At 45.6% G+C, this 21,708-nt stretch overlaps 1 protein-coding gene across 5 annotated transcripts in view; it reads right to left on the bottom strand.

The window, feature by feature from the left end:
• CABIN1 (calcineurin binding protein 1) overlaps positions 1-15,858 on the bottom strand; it is a 165,230-nt gene extending 149,372 nt beyond the window's left edge. For 3 of the 5 annotated variants that reach the window (XM_025399210.1, XM_025399212.1, XM_025399214.1), the window contains exon 1: positions 15,795-15,858. The gene's annotated coding sequence lies outside the window, so the exon portion shown is untranslated. The other 2 variants (XM_025399209.1, XM_025399211.1) reach the window with 1 other exon arrangement.
• Positions 15,859-21,708: the final 5,850 nt, after the last annotated feature.

Here is a 21,708-nt window from a genome sequence, read left to right as displayed (position 1 = left end):
CCCTGGTGCCAAACGGATGGGGACCGCTGGTTTAGTGGGCTTGGGGAGAAGGACAACTGGGGAGCAATCACCAAGAGGTTTCTTTCTGGGATGACAAAAATGTTCTAAAGCTGACTGCGGTGGTGGTTACACAACTCTGTTAATATACTAAAAACCATTGAATTCGTACACTTTAGGTGAACTACATGGTGTGTAAATTATAAAGCTCTTATTTTTAAAAAGATGCCAGGATCCCAGATGGACCTGTGACAGTAGGGATGAAAGGGAATCCCACTAGGAGGTAGACTGACAGGACCTGACACCTGGGAGGCTGGCCCGAGGAACCGGGATAGCGATATGCACACTACCAAATACGTCAGGGAGGGCAGGAGGAGGAGCCGTTAAAAGTCCTAGCTGAGAGGCTGGCAGAAGGGCCTGGGACAGACCAGCAGGCAGTGGGACAAGCCTTAAACAGACAGACTAAACACATACTCCACTTTTATCAATTAAAATAACTGCTAGTGGCGGGACTCAGTGGCTCATGTAATCCCAGCACTTTGGGAGGCTTAGGTGGAAGGACTGCTTGAGCCTAGGAGTTTGAGACTAGTCTGGGCAATAAGATGAGACCCTGTTTCTATTAAAAATAATAATAAAATAAATTTAAAATGACTGCTACTGTCATCAGTGTTTACAGCAATGACTTCTAGCACAGGCTTTCACAAATAGGCTCTGAGTTCTCCTAGGGTTCATGAAAGGAAGTACTTTCTCACAGACAAAGAAGATTCAAACTTTTCCTAGACTGATAGCTGTTTTATCTCCTGGGTTCCACATTTAGAAAAAAAAGAATACTGCTAATCAAAAGTTTGGAAACTGCAGTTTTTGTGTTTGTTTTTGTTTGTTTGAGACGGAGTCTCTCTCTGTCACCCAGGTGGAGTGCAGTGGTGCGATCTTGGCTCACATCCCAGGTTCGAGCAATTCTCCTGCCTCAGCCTCCTGAGTAGCTGGGACTACAGGTATCTATCACCACGCCCAGCTAATTTATTGTATTTTTAGTAGAGATGGGGCTTCACCATGTTGGCCAGGCTGGTCTCGAACTCCTGACCTCAGATGATCCACCCACCTCGGCCTCAAAAAGTGCTGGGATTACAGGCACGAGATTATGGTAAGCCAGCATGCCTGGCCAGAAACTGAAGCTTTATCATAAGCTATGCCAAGATGGACACTGGGACCACTATACAATATGAAAAAAGTAGAAACTATAGCATTAAAACCCTCCATCTAGGCTGTTATCAAAGCAAAATAAAGTCAGAAAATAACAAGTATTGATGAGGACCTGGAGAAACCAGAGTCTTTGTACATTCCTGGTGAGAATGTAAAATGGTACCGCTATTATGGAAAAGGGTATGGCAGTTTCTCAAAAAATACAATACAGAATTACTACATGACCCAGAAATTCCACATCTGGCTACATACACAAAATAAATGAAAGCAGGGACTTGAACAGACACTTGTACACTCATGTTCATAGCAGCATTATTCACAACAGCCAAAAGGTAGAAGCAACCCAAGTGTCCAACAACAGACGAATGAACATGTGGTGTATACATACAACAGAATATTATTCCACCTTAACAAGGAAGGAAACTCTAGCACATGCTACAACATGAAATAAACTTTAAAAACTGCACTAAGTAAAATAAGCCAGATACAAAAGAACAAATAGTATATGATTCCACTTACAGGTGGAAAATAAAATAGGAAAATTCATACAGACAGAAAGTAGAATGGTGGTTGCCAGAGGGGGAGAGGGCAGTGGAGAGTTACTGTTTAATGGGTACAGCATTTCAACTTTTCAAGATGAAAAGAGTTTTGGAGATGGATGGTGGTGATGATAACACAACAATGTGAATATACATAATGCCACTGAGCTGTACACTTAAAAAGTGGGTACAATGGTAAATTGTTTGCATATTTCATAATTTTTTTAAATATCCAGAAGTAAAACAATCAATAGAAGAGTTTCCAATTAGGATCAAAGTTGAACTTGTTTTCAAAACACAAAGACATTACTCCAAATAAAATCTCTGACAGGCTCTGATCATCCTCAAGGCAGGCCAACAGCTCATGGCCAGACCTGCAGCTCAAGCAACACCCTGATGACTCCCAGTAAGCAGAACTTATAGCCCCAAGGGCCAGCTATGGAGCCCACTGGAGATTAGAAGAAGTGGGAGAGCCTCTCAAACCCCCACTTGACAGCCACTCTCCGGTGCTCACTCACTGGGCTCTGTGCACTGAATCCCAAAACACTTCTAATCCCATTGAGCATCACATAGCCTCCATCTGAACTGCTGCCTTCACTTACAGAGCAGTCGCTCAATAACTACCCATTGGTCGATTTTTTTTCACCACTATCTTACTGTGAAAATCAGTTGTCCTACCTAGACCTGGGGTTGCAAGAAGAAAAAATGGAAAGGACACTGTATTCAGAATAGGAAAATTTCAGAGTGTGACTGAGCTGTGTCTCAGATACCTGACCCCCTGATCCCTTACAACCCTTGGTGTCCTTGTGTATAAAATGGCGACAATAGCTTCACTAGCCTGGAGCTCCTCTGACCAGAGACCAGCAGACTCAGCTGGGATTCCCTATGTCACATCCACACTGACTTTTCTCCTGCCCCCTGCCACCCTACAAAGGCAGGAGAAAAGTCATGCCAAGCCACAGGGCTCTCATCCACTCATGCCAAACCACAGGGCTCTCAACCCACTTTCTGCAGGACAGGTGCTAGCTCCAAGTCATGGCAAGTCTTCCTAGATGCCAACTGGATCCACCTAGGAAAAACAAGGGAGGGGCCCGTGAATGGCTGAAGGATCAGGTCTCTGTGTGGCAGTGGCAGGGTCCATGTGCATGGGTAGGAGAACATCAATACAGCCATCATGCCAAGGCCAACCTATTCCACAAGGAAGAAAGCAGCTCGTCTGCTTCCTAAGTAACGTCTCGAAGGAACGCATCCAACCACTACCAGGATGGTGCCAGGTGGGCCTGTGCCTTCCCCTGGGGCATATACTTCTTTGCCTCCAGGACTATGGTGAGTGCAAGTCCAATCTCAGAGCTGACAGGAGATGGCCTCTCAGGACAGATGAATGACTAAATAACTACGCAAGCTGGAGGAAAAAAACAGTGAGCTTCAAATCCAGAGCAGGGTTTCTGGCCCAATATGTTGTCTGAGTCCCTGCCCCAGACCAATCCCTCCCGCCTCCTCCATAAAGAAGGCACCTGGATTCCCTGAAGCAACAGTTCCCTGAGTACCATGATCAGCAGGGCCCAAACACCCTGAAAAGAGTCCACAGTGTAGGAGAAGAAATAGAGATTTCAGGCTTCCTAATTATTTTCAAAATTGTTCTATATTAAAACTCAAGTCAACTCTCCCCACTAAAAGGGTACCTGTGCTGGCTTTAACATAGTCTAAAAACAGCAGCACTTGGCACCTCTCCAAATCTCCAGTCCATCCTAGACATTTACAAAGCACATTCACATTATCTCACTTGAATTTAATGCAGTCTTACAAAATAGGCATTATCATTCCCATTTTCCAGATTAGGGAATCGAGGCTTAGGGAGACTAGCTGACCTGCCCAAAGTCATAATGCTAGAAAGAGACAAAAATAGGACTCAAAGCCCAGCACTCTTTCTAGCACAGCAAAAAGTGATGTGCCTTGGCAAAGAGTCTCCTGCCTGCCCCTGGACACACACAGCTGTGAGCTATTATGCTTTAGCTAAGAGCCACAACTGATGCCCTGCAAGGGCTCCGAACAGGTTTGCTGATGGCCATAGAATAAAATTGTATTTGCTCAGGCTGTTGGGCTATCACTTATGCTGCATCAACATCACTCTATAAAGCAGAAAACAAAATTTCCAATTGTCTAATAAAAGTACCAGCAAAAAGCTCGTCAATGCCCAAGTATTATATGCTAATCAAAAACTCACAAAGACCAGCTCCCATTTTATAGGGAGGCACCTCAGGCTTGCCACACTAGGTGATTTGCCTCAGGCTGCCCAGCTGGTCTGCAGCAGAACCCAAGCTTTAAGCTGGGCACCGCTTTTCAATGTGTCTCCTGGGCACAGACACATACTGAACTGAGGCATACTCGTGGGTATACAGTTTTACTGTCTACACAACATTTAATCAAGGAGAACCTAAAAAATTATTCTCATATAGACTTATCATATACATTAAGCCCATGAGACCAGCACCCCTTCTGCCCACTGCCTTCTATTTCCACTCCATCATTACCACTCTTCCTCAGCTCCCCCAAAATTTCCCGTAGCAAAATTAAGAAGCAGCCAGAATAATGGACACACTGGGAAGACTGTAGGGGCTTTGAACATGTACTGTATAATACCCTTTACTAGTAACAACCATCTTTTTTTTTTTTTTCTTCAGAGACAGGGTCTCACTCTGTTGCCCAGGCTGGAGTGCAGTAGCACAATCTCACCTCAGCTCACTGCAGCCTCAACCTCCTGGGCTCAGGCAATCTTCCCATCTTAGCTTCCTCAGTAGTTGGGACTGCAAGTGCATGGCACCATGCCTGGCTAAGTTTTTAACTGTTTTTTCGTAGAGGTGGGGTCTCGCTATGTTGTCCAGGTTGGTCTTGAACCCCTGTAATCCCATCCAGCACTTTGGGAGGCTGAGGCGAGTGGATCATGAGGTCAGGAAATCAAGACCATCCTGACTAATACGGTGAAACCCCATCTCTACTAAAAATACAAAAAATTAGCCAGGCGTGATGGCGGGTGCCTGTAGTTCCAGCTACTCGGGAGGCTGAGGCAGGAGAATGGCGTGAACTCAGGAGGCAGAGCTTGCAGTGAGCGGAGATCGAGTCACTACATTCTAGCCTGGGTGACAGAGTGAGATTCCGTCTCAAAAAATAAATAAATAATAAATAAATAAATAAACAAATAAATAAATTTTTAAAAAATTGATCAGGCACTGTGGCTCATGCCTGTAATCCCAACACTTTGGCAGGCCAAGGCAGGAAGGTGGCTTGAACCCAAGAGTTCGAGACTAGCCTGGGCAACATAGCGAGACCCTGTCTCTACAAAAAAATTTTTAAATGATGGCCAGACTTGGTGGCTCATGCCTGTAATCCCAGCACTTTGGGAGGCTGGGGTAGGAGGATCCTTTGATTCCAGGAGTCTGAGACCACCCTGGGCAAGACAGTGAGACCCCCATCTCTAAAATAAATAAAATAAAATAAAATAAAATAAAATAAAATAAAATAAAATAAAATAAAATAAAATAAAATAAAATAAAATAAAAATTAGCCAGGCATGGTGGCGTGCACCTGTAGTCCCAGCTACTGAGGAGACTGAAGTGGGAAGATCACTTGAACCCAGGAGTTTAAGGCTGCAGTAAGCCATGATCACACCACTGCACTCCAGCCTGGGATACAGAGTGAGACCTTGTCTCAAAATAAAAAACAAATTTTTTTTAAAAGACAAATCACAGCTACTCGGGAGGCTGAGGCAGGAGAATGGCGTGAACCCGGGAGGCGGGGCTTGCAGTGAGCTGACATCTGGCCACTGCACTCCAGCCTGGGCAACAGAGCCAGACTCCGTCTCAAAAAAAAAAAAAAAAAAAAAAGACAAATCAAGTGGAGAAAAAATAAGGAGACAGATGATTGATCCAAACAACAGAATAGAGGAGATGATATAGATGTATATCAAACTCTACACCTTGATAACAGAAATGATATATTCTTCTCCAGTGCTCACAGCACATTCACGCACACACACAAAAAACTGCTCACGTCACAAAGAAAACACCTTCCATCAAGTAAAGATACTAAAAACAGGGCGCAGTGGCTCACGCCTGTGATCCCAGCACTTTGGGAGGCCGAGGCGGGTGGATCACGAGGTCAGGAGATCGAGACCATCCTGGCTAACATGGTGAAACCTCGTCTCTACTAAAAATACAAAAAATTAGCCGGGCATGGTGGCGGGCGCCTGCAGTCCCAGCTACTCGGGAGGCTGAGGCAGGAGAATGGCGTGAACCCAGGAGGTGGAGCTTGCAGTGAGCTGAGATCGCGCCACTGCACTCTAGCCTGGGCACCTGGGCAACAGAGCGAGACTCCGTCTCAAAAAAAAAAAAATACTAAAAACAATACTTGCCAATCATAATGCTTAAAACTAGAATTTACTAACACGACCATCACCACCAACAGAAGAAGAAAGGCGTGTCTATCTAAAAATTTAAGAATCTCCTGATAAACAACTTCCAGATAAAAGGAAATGAATGAAAATGTTGGAGAAATTTAAAGAAATACTAACAGCCAGACATGGTGGCTCATGACTGTAATCTGCCTATGATCCCAGCAATTTGGGAGGCTGAGGCAGGAGGATCACTTGAGTCCAGGTGTTCGAGACCAGTCTGGGCAACATAAGGAGATCTAATCTCTACAAAAAAATCTAGGCCGGGCGCGGTGGCTCAAGCCTGTAATCCCAGCACTTTGGGAGGCCAAGACGGGTGGATCACGAGGTCAGGAGATCGAGACCATCCTGGCTAACACGGTGAAACCCCCTCTCTACTAAAAAATACAAAAAACTAGCCAGGCGAGGTGGTGGGCGCCTGTAGTCCCAGCTACTTGGGAGGCTGAGGCAGGAGAATGGCGTGAACCCGGGAGGCGGAGCTTGCAGTGAGCTGAGATCCAGCCACTGCACACCAGCCTGGGTGACAAAGCAAGACTCCGTCTCAAAAAAAAAAAAAAAAAAAAAAAATTTAAAAATTAGCTGGGTATAGTGGCACATGCCTGTAATCCCAGCTACTTGGGAGGCTGACGCAGGAGGATCGTTTGAGCCTGAGAGGTTGAGGCAGCAGTGAGCAGTAACTGCACCACTGTACGCCGGCCTGGGTGACAAAGTGAGACCCTGTTTCAAAAATAAAAAAATAAAAAATAGATACTAACAAAAAAACACACATCACATGTGAAAACACAATGTAATCATCTAAGGGAAAAATAATTATATGATTATCTCCATAGAAGAGAAAGTCTAACAAAATTCAATATCCATTCATAATAAAAAAATGCTCAAAAAATATAGAAATTTAGAGGTACTTTCTTAATATAATATAAATATACCTTAGTCCTAAAGCCAAAATCTTATTTTGTGGGCAAACACTAGAGGCATGTCCATTAATATCAAGAACAAAGCAAAGATGTCCACTATCTCTGCTACTATCCACCGGTGCAATATTAGCCAATGAAATTAGAAGAGAGAAATCAATTAGAGGTATAAAAATGGGTAAAGGCCAAGCGCAGTGGCTCACGCCTGTAATCCCAACACTTTGGGAGGCCAAGGCAGGTGGATCACCTGAGGTCGGGAGTTCGAGACCAGCCTGAACAACATGGAGAAACCCCGTCTCTACTAAAAATACAAAATTAGCCGGGCATGGTGGTGCATGCCTGTGATCCCAGCTACTCGGAAGGCTGAGGCAGGAGAATCGCTTGAACCCAAGAGGCAGAGGTTGCAGTGAGCCGAGATCGCGCCATTGCACTCCAGCCTGCGCAACAAGAGCGAAACTCCGTCTCAAAAAAAAAAAAAAAAAAAAAAGTGGGTAAAGAAAAGCTATCACTAATTGTAGATAATATGATATACTACCTGGAAACCCCAAAATCGATGATAAAATTTATTCATTAATAACTCAGTAGGCTGGGCATGGTGGCTCACGCCTGTAATCCCAGTACTCTGCAAGGCTGAGGTGGGTGGATTGCTTGAGGTCAGCAGTTTGAGACCACCCTGGCCAGCATGGTGAATCCCTGTCTCTACCAAAAATACAAAAATTAGCCAGGCGTGGTGGCAGGCGGTGCAATCCCAGTTACTCAGTTACTCAGGAGGCTGAGGCAGGACAATCACTTGAACCCAGGAGGCGGAGGTTGCAGTGAGCCGAGACTGTGCCACTGCACTCCAGCCTGGGCGACAGAGTGAGACTCCTTCTCAGAAAAAAAAAAAAAACAGTGAAGTTGCACATATAAGATTAATACATAAAAATCAATAGCCTTCATATATACAAACCATAAAAGAAGACATTATGGTAGAGAAAAATCCCATTTACAATAGCAACAAGATCATTAAATACTTAGGAATAAAGTTAATTAAAACTGTGCAAGAAAAAGTTTAAATCACTATTAAAAGACACTAAAGTTAACTCGAACAAATGAAATGACATCCCCTGTTCTTGGACAGGATTCAAAAATATAAAGATATCAGTTCTTCCCAAGTTAATTTATACATTCAGTACAATCCCAATACAAATACTGACAAGATAGTAGACAAGTTGATACTAAAATTCATATGGAAAAACAAAAATTTAAGACTAGGAAAACAAAACAAAAAATTGTAAGGGGGGATAGCCATAACAGACATTAAAACATACTATACAAAGCCTTCATAATACAATGAGTGCAGTACTGCTGCATACATAGACAAAAAGATGAGGTCCAGAATTAGACTCAAGTACATATGGAAATAAAAAATATGGCAAAGATGGCATCTCAAATCACTAGAGTCAAGATGAACTTTGTATTAAATACTGCTGGAACAGTATTCACTGTTGGAAATAGATAACTCACAATAAACTTGCAAATGAATTAGAAATCTAAATGATAAAAAATGAAACCATACAACTACTAAAGGAGATACTGGTGAATTCCTCTTTAATCTTTGTATCAACACTTAGTATTAAGTAGTGGAGAAGGGTCAAATATGATTTAAAATTCAGAAAAAGTAAGAGAAAAGAGTGATACACTTAACTACATAAAAATTTTAAAAATTTTGCATGACCAAAAAAAATATTTTAAAAGTCAGAAAAGGCCGGGCGCGGTGGCTCAAGCCTGTAATCCCAGCACTTTGGGAGGCCGAGATGGGCGGATCACGAGGTCAGGAGATCGAGACCATCCTGGCTAACACGGTGAAACCCTGTCTCTACTAAGAAATACAAAAAATAGCCGGGCGAGGTGGCAGCGCCTGTAGTCCCAGCTACTCGGGAGGCTGAGGCCGGAGAATGGCGTGAAGCCGGGAGGCGGAGCTTGCAGTGAGCTGAGATCCGGCCACTGCACTCCTGCCTGGGCGACAGCGCCAGACTCCGTCTCAAAAAAAAAAAAAAAAAAAAAGTCAGAAAAAAATTAAAAGCTAACAAATTGGGAGAAAATATTTGCAACATACACCACTGATGAGGGACTAATATCCCTAATATACAAAGAGCTCTTAAAAACTGAGAAACAGGATGGGCATGGTGGCTCACGCCTTTAGTCCCAACACTTTGGGAAGCTGAGGTGAAAGGATTGCTTGAGGCCAGGAGTTCAAGACCAGCCTGGGCAATACAGACAGACTCCATCTCTACAAAAAATAGCCAGGGCATGGTGGCACACATCTGTAGTCCCAGCTACTCAGAGCGCTTGAGGGAGAAAAGTTGAGGCTGCAGTGAGCTGTGATCGTGCCACTGCATTCCAGCCTGGCTGACAAGAGCACCATACTATTTAAAATAAATAAATAATGTTTTAAAACTGAGGAACACAGCATTATTTACAATAGTCAAAAGGTGGCCTCCTTTAAGCTGGAGCTAAGAAAAAAGAAAAAAAAAAAATAGTGGCCGGCACTGTGGCTCAGCCTGTAATCCCAGCACTTTGGGAGGCCGAGGCAGGCGGATCACGAGGTCAGGAGATCAAGACCATCCTGGCTAACATGGTGAAACCCCGTCTCTACTAAAAATACAAAAAAATTAGCTGGGCGTGGTGGCGGGCGCCTGTAGTCCCAACTACTCGGGAGGCTGAGACAGGAGAATGGCATGAAACTGGGAGGCGGAGCTTGCAGTGAGCCGAGATCACGCCACTGCACTCCAGCCTGGGCAACAGAGCGAGACTCTGTCTCAAAAAAAAAAAAAAAAGAATGGTGAAAGCAACCCAACTGCCCATCGACAGATGAATGGTTAAACAAAACATAGTATATACATACAATGAAACATTTATTATTCAGCCTTAAAAAGGAGGTAATCCTGACACATGTTACAAAAAAGAAGGTAATTCCAACATATGCTACAACATGGATGAACCTTGAAGACATTATAGTAAGTGGAATAAGCCAGTCATAAAAAAACAAATATTGTATGATTTCATGGATATAAGGTACACACAGTAGTCAAATTCATAGAAACAGAAAGTAGAATAGTGGCCACAGGGCTGGGGGAGGGAAGAATGGGAATTCCTGTTTAACGGATACAGAGTTTCAGTTTGAAAAGATGAAAAAAGTTCGGAGATGGACGGTGGTGATGATTGCATAACAATGTGGATGTATTTAATGGCACACTTAAAAAATGGTTAAAATGATAAATTGGGTCGGGCGCAGTGGCTCACGCCTGTAATACCAGCACTTTGGGAGGCCAAGGCAGGCGGATCAGGAGGTCAGAAGATTGACACCATCCTGGCTAACATGGTGAAACTCTGTCTCTACTAAAAATAGAAAAAATTAGCCAGGCATGGTGGCACACGCCTGTAGTCCCAGCTACTTGGGAGGCTGAGGCAGGAGAATGGCTTGAACCAGGGAGGTGGAGGTTGCAGTGAGTTGAGATGGCACCATTGCACTCCAGCCTGGCAACAGAGACTCCATCTCAAATTAAAAAAAAAAAAAAGATAAATTGTATGTTACTTATATTTTATCACAATTTTTTTTTAAAAAGCTAAAGAACAGAAAAACGAAAACCTGGTAGACGAATGGAGGAAAAATATGAACAGATAAATCGCAAAAGAAGACGCAACTAGCTCGAAAACATATGAAAAAATGTTTGAATCATAGAGAGATGTATATTAAAACAAAACAACACTACACACTATTTCTCACTGATCACACTAGCAAAAATTAAAACATGACAGCACACACTGTTGGCGAGGTTGTGGAGAAACAGGCGCTATTCTCATACATTGCTGGACATTGGTACAACCCTTCAGGAGGGAAATTTGACAATATCTGAGAAAATTACATATGCATTTACCTTTCAACCCCGAAATTCCACTTCTAGAAACTACCCTGAATATGTACCTCCAACAATACAAAAACACATCAGCACAGAATTATTCACTGTACAGCACTGTTTGTAACTGCAAGATAATGGAAGCAGCTTAAATGGCCATAGATAGGAGGGTAGAAAAATAAACTATTATAATAGTTTCTTCATATAATACAAACTGTAATAGTTTATTCATCTACTCTGTGGTACATACTATGGTACATTCACACAATGTATGAATGTACAATGTATGAAATACAATGAATATGCAGCTGTAAAAATTAATGAGGCAATGTTCATAGCAACATAATTCAAAATAATGCATAAGTAGAAACCCAAGATCCATCAACTGATAAAAGGATAAACAAAAGGTGGTATATCCATAAAATGGAATATTATTCAGCCATAAAAATAACGAAACACTGACAACATGGATGAACCATGAAAACATTATACTAAGTGGAAGAAGCCAGTAACAAAATACCACGTACTGTATGATCCCATTTACATGCAATGTCCAAAACAGGCAAATTTATAAAGTCAGAAAGTGGATTCCTGGTTGCCTAGAGCTGGGGGAAGACAGGATGGGAAGTAATTGCTAATTGCTAACGGATCAGGGTTTCTTTTAGGGGTGATAAAAATGTTCTAAAATGTGCTGCGATGATGCTTGCATAACTCTGTGCATATACTAAAAAACCACTAAACTTTATACTTAAATGGGTGAATTGTAAGGTATGTAAATTATATCTCAATAAAGATGTTTTTGTTTATTTGTTTTTTCTTGAGACAGAGTCTCGCTCTGTCGCCTAGGCTGCAGGGCAGTTCTCGCTCTGTCGCCCCGGCTGGAGTGCAGTGGTGCAATCTCGGCTCACTGCAACCTCCACTTCCCGGGTTCAAGCGATACTCCTGCCTCAGCTTCCCGAGTAGCTGGGACTACAGGCATGCACCACCAAGCCCAGCTAATTTTTTTAATATTTTTAGTAGAAACAGGGTTTCACCATGTTGGTCAGGCTGACCTCAAACTCTAGACCTCAAATGATCTGCCCACCTCAGCCTCCCAAAGTGCTGGGATTACAGGCGTGAGCCACCGTGCCTGGCCTCAATAAAGATGTTTTTAAAAATGAATGAGGAAGATCTCTATGAATATGGCGTGATTTTCAAGACACACATTTCTTTTTTTTTTTTTTTTGCAGACGGAATCTCACTCAGTCGGTCACCCAGGCTGGAGTGCAGAGATGCAGTCTCGGCTCACTGCAACCTCTGCCTCCCACTTTCAAGCGATTCACCAGTCTCAGCCTTCCAAGTAGCTGGGATTACAGGTGCCTGCCACCACACCCAGCTAATTTTCTTGTATTTTTAGTAGAAATGGGGTTTCACCGTGTTGGCCAGGTTGGTCTAGATATCCTGACCTCAGGCAATCCACCTACCTCAGTCTCACAAAGTGCTGGGATTACAGGCATGAGCCACCATGCCCAGCCTAAAACATACTATTAAGTGAAAAAAGCAAACACAATTATCTATAGCGTGTCACCTTTGTGTAAGAAACAAGAGATATGAGAAAATACACAACTATCTGTTCACTTGTGCAAAAGAAACGCAAGATAATCCAGATACCAAAGTTAGCTATACAGGGTAGGTGGGAAAGGGGTGAAAAGAAGGGGTGAATGGGAACAGGGTGGCAGGCATGAGGAGGGAAAGACACTTCTCTGAGTATACCTTTGTGTGTAGCTCTGACTCTCAGAAATCAGTCATAATTCATACCCCAAAAACAAACTAAAATCAGCTAGGACATAAGGGGAACTCGAAAACAAATATAAACCCTAACAGTGAACCTATTAAAACTAACATAACCACTCTGAAGGGCATGAGGAAGAAAAGAACTAACCTAAGTAGCTGTGGAAAACCGTATCTTGACGGGATAGGCTAAAGACAAAAAGAACTGTGATTCCAGAGTTGGGGCAGAGAAAACACAAGATGAGCGTGGAACACCTTGTGGTGCCATAAAGTAAGTAAATGTTCAAAGAAAAAAAACGAGGGCCAGCTGATAGGCCACAGAAGCTACCCTGAAGGAGATCCTAACTAAATAGCCAATGCTGTAACAGTAAGCAACAAAATAATGATGATAATGAATTTTAACTCATAGAATATAATGCATATCCATGGCCTATACTGACACATAAATAATCAAATAAATAAATAAAAGAGAGAGAGAGTAGATCTCCTTTCAGTAGAACTTGACTTAATAAATGCAGAAGGAAAGAGATATATAATTTACCTTTAGGCAAACACCACAAAGATCTGCAGATGGATGCTAAAGTCAGTGGACACAAATTCATGGAGAACCAGAATTTGTGTCCTCTCAATCTATCTCTCTCAAGAGACTCATTAATTAGAAATGGATAGTAACTTTATGGTGTAGAAACCTGGCAGACACCAAGTAAACCAATAGATGAAGGTAAATATCACCAGTAACAAGACATACCAGTATCTTGGACTCCATCTGATGCACTGAGAAAGACACAAAGATAATGTATCTTTGTGTTATTCTGGCCAACAAAGCATAATCTTACCCCAATCATTAGAAAACACTGGACAAACCTTTAAATCGAGAGACATTAGACAAAATAACTGATCAGTACTCTTTAAAAGCATCAAAGCCAAGGAAAACAAGAAAAGACTAAGGAAGTGTTATGGACCGAGGAGAAATAAGTAAATGCAACATGGGATCTTGGATAGGATCCTGGAATGAAAACACAACCTTAATTTAAAAAATGGTAACATTCATATCACGTCTGTAATGTAGTTAATAATACTGTACAAACACTAGCTTTCTGTTCTTGATAACTGTTCATTATGTAAGATGTTAACATTAGGGAAAGCAGGGTGAGGGACAGAGAACATTTTGTATTGTTGCAACTTTTCTCTAAATCTAAAATTAGTTTAAAAAGCTTAAAAAGAAATAACCATTTTGATTATATATTTATCATCTGTAAGCAATGTGAGCATGGTGACTGTATTGTTCACCATAAATCCAAGAAACTCACCAGAAGGAGCTTTAAAAAAAAAATAGCTATTGAGGCCGGGCATGGTGGCTCACGCCTGTAATCCCAACACTTTCGGAGGCCAAGATGGATCACCTGAGGTCAGGAGTTCGAGAGCAGCCTGACCAATATGGTGAAACTCCGTCTCTACTAAAAATACAAAAATTAGCCAAGCGTGGTGGCAGGCGCCTGTAGTCCCAGCTACTCGGGAGGCTGAGACAGAAGAATTGCTTGAACCCAGGAGGCAGAAATGGCAGTGAGCCGAGATCATACCACTGCACTCCAGCCTGGGCGACAGAGCAAGACTCCATCTCAGAAAAAAAAAAAAAAAAGCTATTGAATAATCATGAAAAAGAAAAATATCTATTGATTTCTGACTCCCAGCCCAGCAGCTGCATTTCCTCAGATAGCAGCACATTCACCAGGCTTATTAGTCTAAGCTAATAAGTTTCCAAACCCCTTATAGTGTCCATGGCCTCAGAACACATGCTAAAGAATAACACACTTTGAGACATCGGCACCCTGATACAGAGTGATAACTGGGGGTGTCTCCCGGCTGGGAAGGTGGGAAGCCTATGTCTTAAGCTCAGTGGTGGCAGTGCCTTGGCTGTGTGACTGACTTGACACAGATGCCAGTCTCTGGGTCTGTCTCCCCTCATGTATGAGGCGCTGTACTAGATGAGGGTTCTGCAAGCTAATCAGCCCACCCTTTTTGTACAGCCCAGGAGCAAAGAATGGTTTTTACATTTTTTAATATTTGGAAAAAAAATCATGACACATGAAAATGATACAAACAATATATAAAATTAAAATTTTGGTCCCCATAATTACAATTTTATTGCAACACAGCTACTCTCTTACGTATTGTCTTCAGCTGTATCCACACCACACTGCCACACTTGAGTAGACACAGGATGGCCCCCCCCCAAGCCTAAACTACTATTATGAATACTATTATACTCATATTTACAATATAACAATGTAAACATTAATATATTCACAACAAAAGTTTGCCGACCGCTGAACGAGACCGTTCTAAGCATATTCTATTTCTAACCATAATAATCACACAGAAGGAATCTTAGCCACATGGAATCCGACGGTCCCACACTTATAACCTGTAATAACTCAGGTCCTGAAGAGTTAAGTGACTCCCAAAGCCACTTGTGCAGACACCTTGGGAATGTCAGGTGAGTTCCATCTGGCCAGGGCCCGCCTCTTGCGGCGAGTCAGTGAAGCAGAATGGTCACAATTTTCAGTCTGGAGTCGCGCTCACCCACTGGGTGACTTGGAGCAAGTCATTTCACCTTCCCTCGGCCTCAGTTTCCACCCTTGTAAATGGCACTAATAACAGCACTCACCTCGCAGGGCTGCTGTGAAGGTGAAGCGAAAGGTCGCGAGTAAAGGGTTAGCGCTGGGCTTTGCACCCAGCAGACGCCAAATCAATGGTGGCTCCTGCGGTTACTGGGAACCACCCCCGAGGCCGGAACCCATCCTAGGCACCTCAAGGCGGCGGCAAGAGCCGTGAAGAGGCCGGCGGGGCAGCCAGGAAGCCCGGCCTCGGTTTCCCCGACTGTGGCTCCAAAGCTGCCCGCGAAACCCCCAGCGTCCTCACATAACCCAGCCTCGCGCCTGCAGCCCCTCAAGCCTGTACCCCAAGCTCTGCCGAGCCTCACCCCCAGCCCCACCGCCTTCAAACCAGCCTTCCAGGAACTCACTAGGCGTCTCCACAGCAACGGCCAGTCCTTCCCGACCACCGCGCATGCCGGCTGCGCGCCTGACAACAAGGCCTGCTCCCATTGGCTCCGGTGCCGGCTACGCCAGCCAATCAGCGGGGGCGCACTCGCCGCTTGCCCGCTCGTGTGGCTGGTTAGCTGGGGCCCTGCAGACTGCTACCCTTGGGCGGCGCGTGTGTGTGTGTCTGTGAAATGCGGGAGTGGAGCTTGTTGGTTCCGGATCCCCGCCGTCGGTCCTCGAGTGCTTGGCTCAGAGCACCAGCTCGTAGTCGGACTCCCTTCTCCACAGCTTGCGCCCTGAGCAGTCGCTAAATAATGGGCTGTGTGTTATTACCCGGGACATGTGCTCTCAAAACAGTGGAAACTTGGGGAACACTTAGAGCGAAGTGTCCAGTCTTTTAGCTTCCCTGGGCCGCGTTGGAAGAATTGTTTTGGGCCACACATAAAATACATTAACACTAAGGATAGCTGATGAACTAATAAATAAATAAATAATAAAAATAAAAATCACCAAAAAATCTCAAAATGTTTTAAGAAAGTTTACGAATTTGTGTTGAGCTGCATTGAAAGCCAAGCCGACCAGCGGGTTGGAGAAACTTGACTTAGAGGGAACCAGGTAGGAAGAGCATCCTCATTCATTATATTACCTGTGCCTCTCTTTCCAAAAAGGATGTGAAGCCCAAAAGGCACAGATACAATAGGATATTGAAACAAAAGGAAAAAAAAGAACAAAACCTAGTAAATGAACAAGGAGAGAGGGGTGATGGGTGGTGTCAGCATTCCAGAGGTGAAAAAAGGCAACAGAATTGAAGGGCTTCTGTCAAGGCCTTGGGCTGAAAGATGGTACTCTCTTGGGAGCTATAGTAATAATAAAGCGTTGTAGGGAAGAACTTTACACTGTGGTTGAATTCATAGCTGCTTGAGTCTAGCAAGGATGATTTAAATAGGAGTGAATGTTGGGGGTTTTTTAACCTCAAAGACAGTAAAAGCATGGTGAAACACTCAGTACAATAAAGCTGTGCTGATAAGCTAGAAGTTTTGAAAATTGTTGAGTCACCGATCTTGACTTTGAGTATTGGGGTAAACAGTATTGGAGGAGGGTAAACAGAAGCATAAACAGATAGTTTCAAAGCTGCATGGATAACTTTCTGCCTCGGATGCAGCTTCCACTCGAGCCTTATCATGAAATATGCGCTGGAGAGAAACAGTTGAAAGTAGGTGGGAAGGGTGGTCAAGCAGCAAAAAGCTGTGTGGGGAGTGTCCAGAGGTGAGAAACATGCAGATCATGCAGGAGTGTCAGGATGCACAGTGTTACAATGAGGCAAAGCTCAGGGCCACAGTGGGGAGAGAGCACCCTGGAGAGTTGGGAAGACGCCAGTGCAAACAAGCAAGCAGAAAACATATTGTTGCAGTCTTGCCCGTACACCACAATGTACCAGTCTCTCATTGTGGGGTATCACCCAGAATTCTTTGTCTCACGACCAAGAAAATTAAGGAGTGTGGACACAAAGGGTGAAGTTGAAGCAAAAGTTTAATAAGCAAATGAAGAAAGCTCATCGCAGCTGGCGGGAGGCCCAAGCAGGTTGCCCACTATGAGGCTGGGTCCGGGATTTTTATGGACTGGGAAGGGAAGGAATGTGCTGACTGGTCTTGGAGAGAACATTACTCAGCTTGGCCCCTGGACATTGCCAGGGACCAATCAGGAGCTGAAGTGATAGCCTGGCCCAGGACCAGTCGGGTTGAAGTGATGATTCACAGAGGCTCGGCTCACAGTCTAAAGCATGTCCAAGAAAGGAAAGTGCCCACTGGTACCCACCATAGCCCACCGTGTACATGTCCACAAAAGGAGAAGAGACTATTTCCTAGAAGCCCACTGGTTATACAAAGGACAAAGGCGTTTCTATGTTGGGTCTTGTTCCCTTATCCGAGTAGCTGTAGGCATGTCTTAGGCACAAAGGTAAAAGGTGTTTCTATGTTGGGCCTTGTTCCTTTACCTGAGTGGGCCAGAGGTTTGTGCAAGTTTCCTTACCTGTGTCTGAAGCCTGATTTTTCAGGTTGTTCCTCTGTTTAAAGGAGTTTTACTAAGAACCCACCCTAATTACCTAACTTTTCTCTCTCAGTATCACTCTCACTACAGTGAAGATAGCAGATTTAACATGGGGAATCTAGATCAAAGACTGTTGCCTTATGGTCTTGGTGAGAGCTGGACCTGGATCCCATCCTTGGTGACTGCAACGATTCATTCATATTCAACTCAAACATTCCCTGAGGTGCTTGGGGAAGCAGGACACCACGAAACACACTGGCAGATGAATGAGTTCAAAATAGTCGGGCCAGGCATCCAGGGGAAAGAACTCCAAGGTCTAGCTATTAATGAGAGTCCTTAGCAGTGGTTAGGTAAAAACACAGCAGGCACAGGCATATTCCATTAGAAACTGACTTTATTAACTATATAGACTGCACACACTGAAAATCAGAATTTAGTGTTTCACTGGTGCACTAAAGGTAAGGATCATCAAAGGTTTATGCAGGGAAACAGTGACCGCCACGGTGTCCAAGGGTCATTAGAGGAAAACTCTGCATGGAACATCTGGAAGGCTACAGAAATGGAGACTCCCTATAGGCTCCCCCACACTGCCCCTACATACTTTGACATTCAACAGACTGATAGGGTATTTAGATAAGAGGGTGGGGGCTTCATTCATTCAGTTTCAATGCAGCTTCAGCGCCAACATTGTATTTCCAGGTTTGGCATCTGGGACATGGGTTTTACAAGGTGCCTAGCTCCAGAAAATTATCAGCAAGAGTTAAGAGAGAAGATGAAGTTCTCTTCCCAGGAATATCCGGAGAAGGTCCCTGAAGCCCAGCCTGCCCTGTGCTCTGGCCCATTACAGCAGACTATGAACAGGAAACAGCTCAAAACTGTTGGAGAAGGGCTGAGCAACTCCTGGAGGTCCAGAATTCTGGGAGGGCAGGTGAGAGGAGCAGCAATGGGGCTCGAGCTCTTCCTGGACCTGACACACCATCCACTTTTGCAAGACAGAATGGCATCCCTTTTCAGCTGCAGCCGGTGGAGTTGGCTTGGGGTGAGCCAAGTGGCTGGGCTGGACCCCATGGAGTGGGTGCCAAGGACCAGGCCCTGCACTGAGCCTTCTCTCCTTTCTGCCCACCAGGGGAGCACCTGAAGCCTGAGTTCCTGAAGGTGAACCCCTGGGGAAGATGCCTGCCCTCAGAGATGGCAACTTCCTACTAGCAGAGAGGGAATGGTGACCTGGTGACCACCCAGGGTCACAGCCAGGATCTGCCTGGGTTCAGGCGCTCAGACTTGTAGGGGGAGGCAGAGGAAAGAGGGGAGATCTTTCCCTGGGATGGACATCTTTCCAATTCACAGCAGCCCCTTCCTCATTTCAGCTTGTGTAGCTCTGATGCAGAGGCTGGACCCACGGGCACCTTTGGGCTAAAGCTGGAGGCTGGAACCTGGCTACAGCCTTAGCCATCTGGAGCTGCCCAGATGGGGAAAGGGCATAGGTCACCCAGATAAGCCTGGACAACCTGAAGCCAGCAGGCAAGGCTCAGGCTTGAGGCTGGCTCCTCCCCAAATGTCCCCAGCTCATCCTTTCAGAGTCCTAGGAGCTGGGAAGGCCCAGGGGAGACTCCACTTTCAGTCCCAGCTCCCCACTTCCTCACTCTGTGCCCTTCGGCAAATCACAGAACTTTGTGTGCCAAGTTTCTCCTCTGTAAAATGGGGTGGGGGGAATAATGTAACCACCTCCCAGGGCTTACCCGAGGATGGAAAATGGGCACCTAGTGCTCTGGGGCACTAGGAAGGGAACTTGGGCAGGGCTCACATGGCAGGCCTGCCTCTCTCACTCTGAGTGGGGACCCTGATGCCAGGGAGTGGGGCCTGGGCATGGAGGGCAGGATGGTGCGATAACTGGGAGGGGAAGTGGAAACATGGGCCCAGGGAGGATCAAATTGGAAATGGAGAAGCAGAGTGGTTTGGTTGTGGGGAGATACTGCCTGGAGGGAGTTGCGGTATAGGGGGGTCCTCCCCTGAAGGAGAAGGTGGGAAGAAAACCTGGTCAAATCACCATGAGTATGAGCCATAAAGCCGCCTGGCCCTGACAGGCTGGAGAAAAGATCTCTGACATCTCCTGCCCACAGCGTGGTCATCGTTTTATACCTCAGTCAAAAGTACCAGATGGAGGCACACTGGTACCCATCTGAGCTGCAGGCCCGCACCTGCGTGGGTGAGTACTTGGCATGGCAGCATGTCACCATCCAGCTGCCTGCCACCAATGTCTACCTGTGCAAAGTGAGCTTCCTAGGCCATGTCATGCAGGCTGGGGCAGGAGTTTGGACCCCCAGAGATGGAAGGTACCAATTGGCACATATTACATATTAGCTTCACTTCCACTGCCCTGAGCAGACATCACTAATCTATCACAGTACTCCTTCCCCTAAGCCGGAATGAATCCTTAGAAACTTTCTGAACACAGAGCCCCAGAGGACATCACTAATGAATGGCAGCCGGGAAGGGATGGTGAGGAGGCCCAAGAGGATTCCAAGGGTCTGGGTTAAGTTGCTCCTCTCCTCCCAGCCCAGTCTCTCCTGCCCCACTTCTCAGGGCAGCCTGCAGATGCTGCACAACTGGAATGGCTGTTAGGGAGGCTGCCGCCAGCCCTGCAGCACCTGGATGGGGAGGTGCTGGTGGCCAGGCCCTTTGTGGCAATGGAGCAGCTCTCCCTGGAAGATTGGTGCTGACGGAGGTGATGGAGGTGAAGCTCTCCTACCCACCTGCCCTCTGGGGAGACTCTGGGCATGGGGCTGAGCCCCAACCCCAGCTGTCCTATCTTCCCTGCCCACTGCTGTTGGCTGTGACCTCTGCCAAGACTCCCGGCTGCAAGAGTGGCAGGCCCGTGTGGAGGCCGCCCTGGATACTGAGCTCTTCCTGGAGGCCCACAAGCTCATTCTCTAGCCTCAGAACCACAGTGAGGCTCAGCGGGACCCCCAGCTGGCCCAGAAGCAGGTGCAGTTGCTGCAGGAGTGGCTCCGCTGATTGGGTGCAGCCCACTCCACTGCACCCTGCTGTCTGCAATAAACACACTGCGTGCTCTTCGCTTGTCTCCAGGCTTACTCTGTCACTGGAAGTGAGGTCAGTCCCATTTCTGAGCCTAGACATATTAGATCACAGCATAGAGTGAGTGGCACTCAGTCCCCCATGTGGGGCTCTAGTTACTTTCCTGGGCCACCAGGTGCACAGTCTGGCCACTGCAGCCCCAACCCAGGCCAGGAAGTTTCCGGGCTCCTCTGCATGGCACACGCTGGCTGAGTGTCCCCTGACTTCCTGGTGGTAGTGTCCCCACTGCTCCCAAAGCTCCCAGGTTCCTGTGTCTCTTTCTCCCAATTCCTTTTCAGTCACAGTTCAGGCTCCATTCACCTATGGATACTCCCAGTCTCTACTTCTGGAATCTTCCAGGGATAATTCTTATTGCCTCCTCCTCATTCTGGACCCTGCAAAGCCCCTTTCGTCAGGTTCTGCAATGAAAGTCCAGCCATGGGAATTCCCAGGCATAATCCCTTCTCACACAGGGTGTCTGTGAGGTGGTGCCACGGGGCATAGGCATATGTTGAAGGGGGAGACTAGGGTCACAGCTGCCACATCTTTGCCACAGACCTCTCCCGAGCCTACTCCTGGGCCTCCTTAGAATCCTTGCTGCCGTAAGAATTGCAGGCTTCCTGGCCTTATGACAACACAAAGGGAAACAAGAAGTTTCCCTGGGGAACACAGGGTCCTGGGTCCAGATTGGAGAGGGCACAGGGCCAGGGCACTCTGGCCAGACATAGGCCCAGGTCTGTGGCTGGCCAGTTGCAGCTGTGGGGCCCGGCATGTGTC

This window comes from Theropithecus gelada, chromosome 10 (genome assembly GCF_003255815.1).
Source record: "Theropithecus gelada isolate Dixy chromosome 10, Tgel_1.0, whole genome shotgun sequence".
NCBI lineage: Eukaryota > Metazoa > Chordata > Mammalia > Primates > Cercopithecidae > Theropithecus > Theropithecus gelada.
Note: the sequence above shows the minus strand (reverse complement) of the source record. Positions and strands in the feature narration are given on the sequence as shown.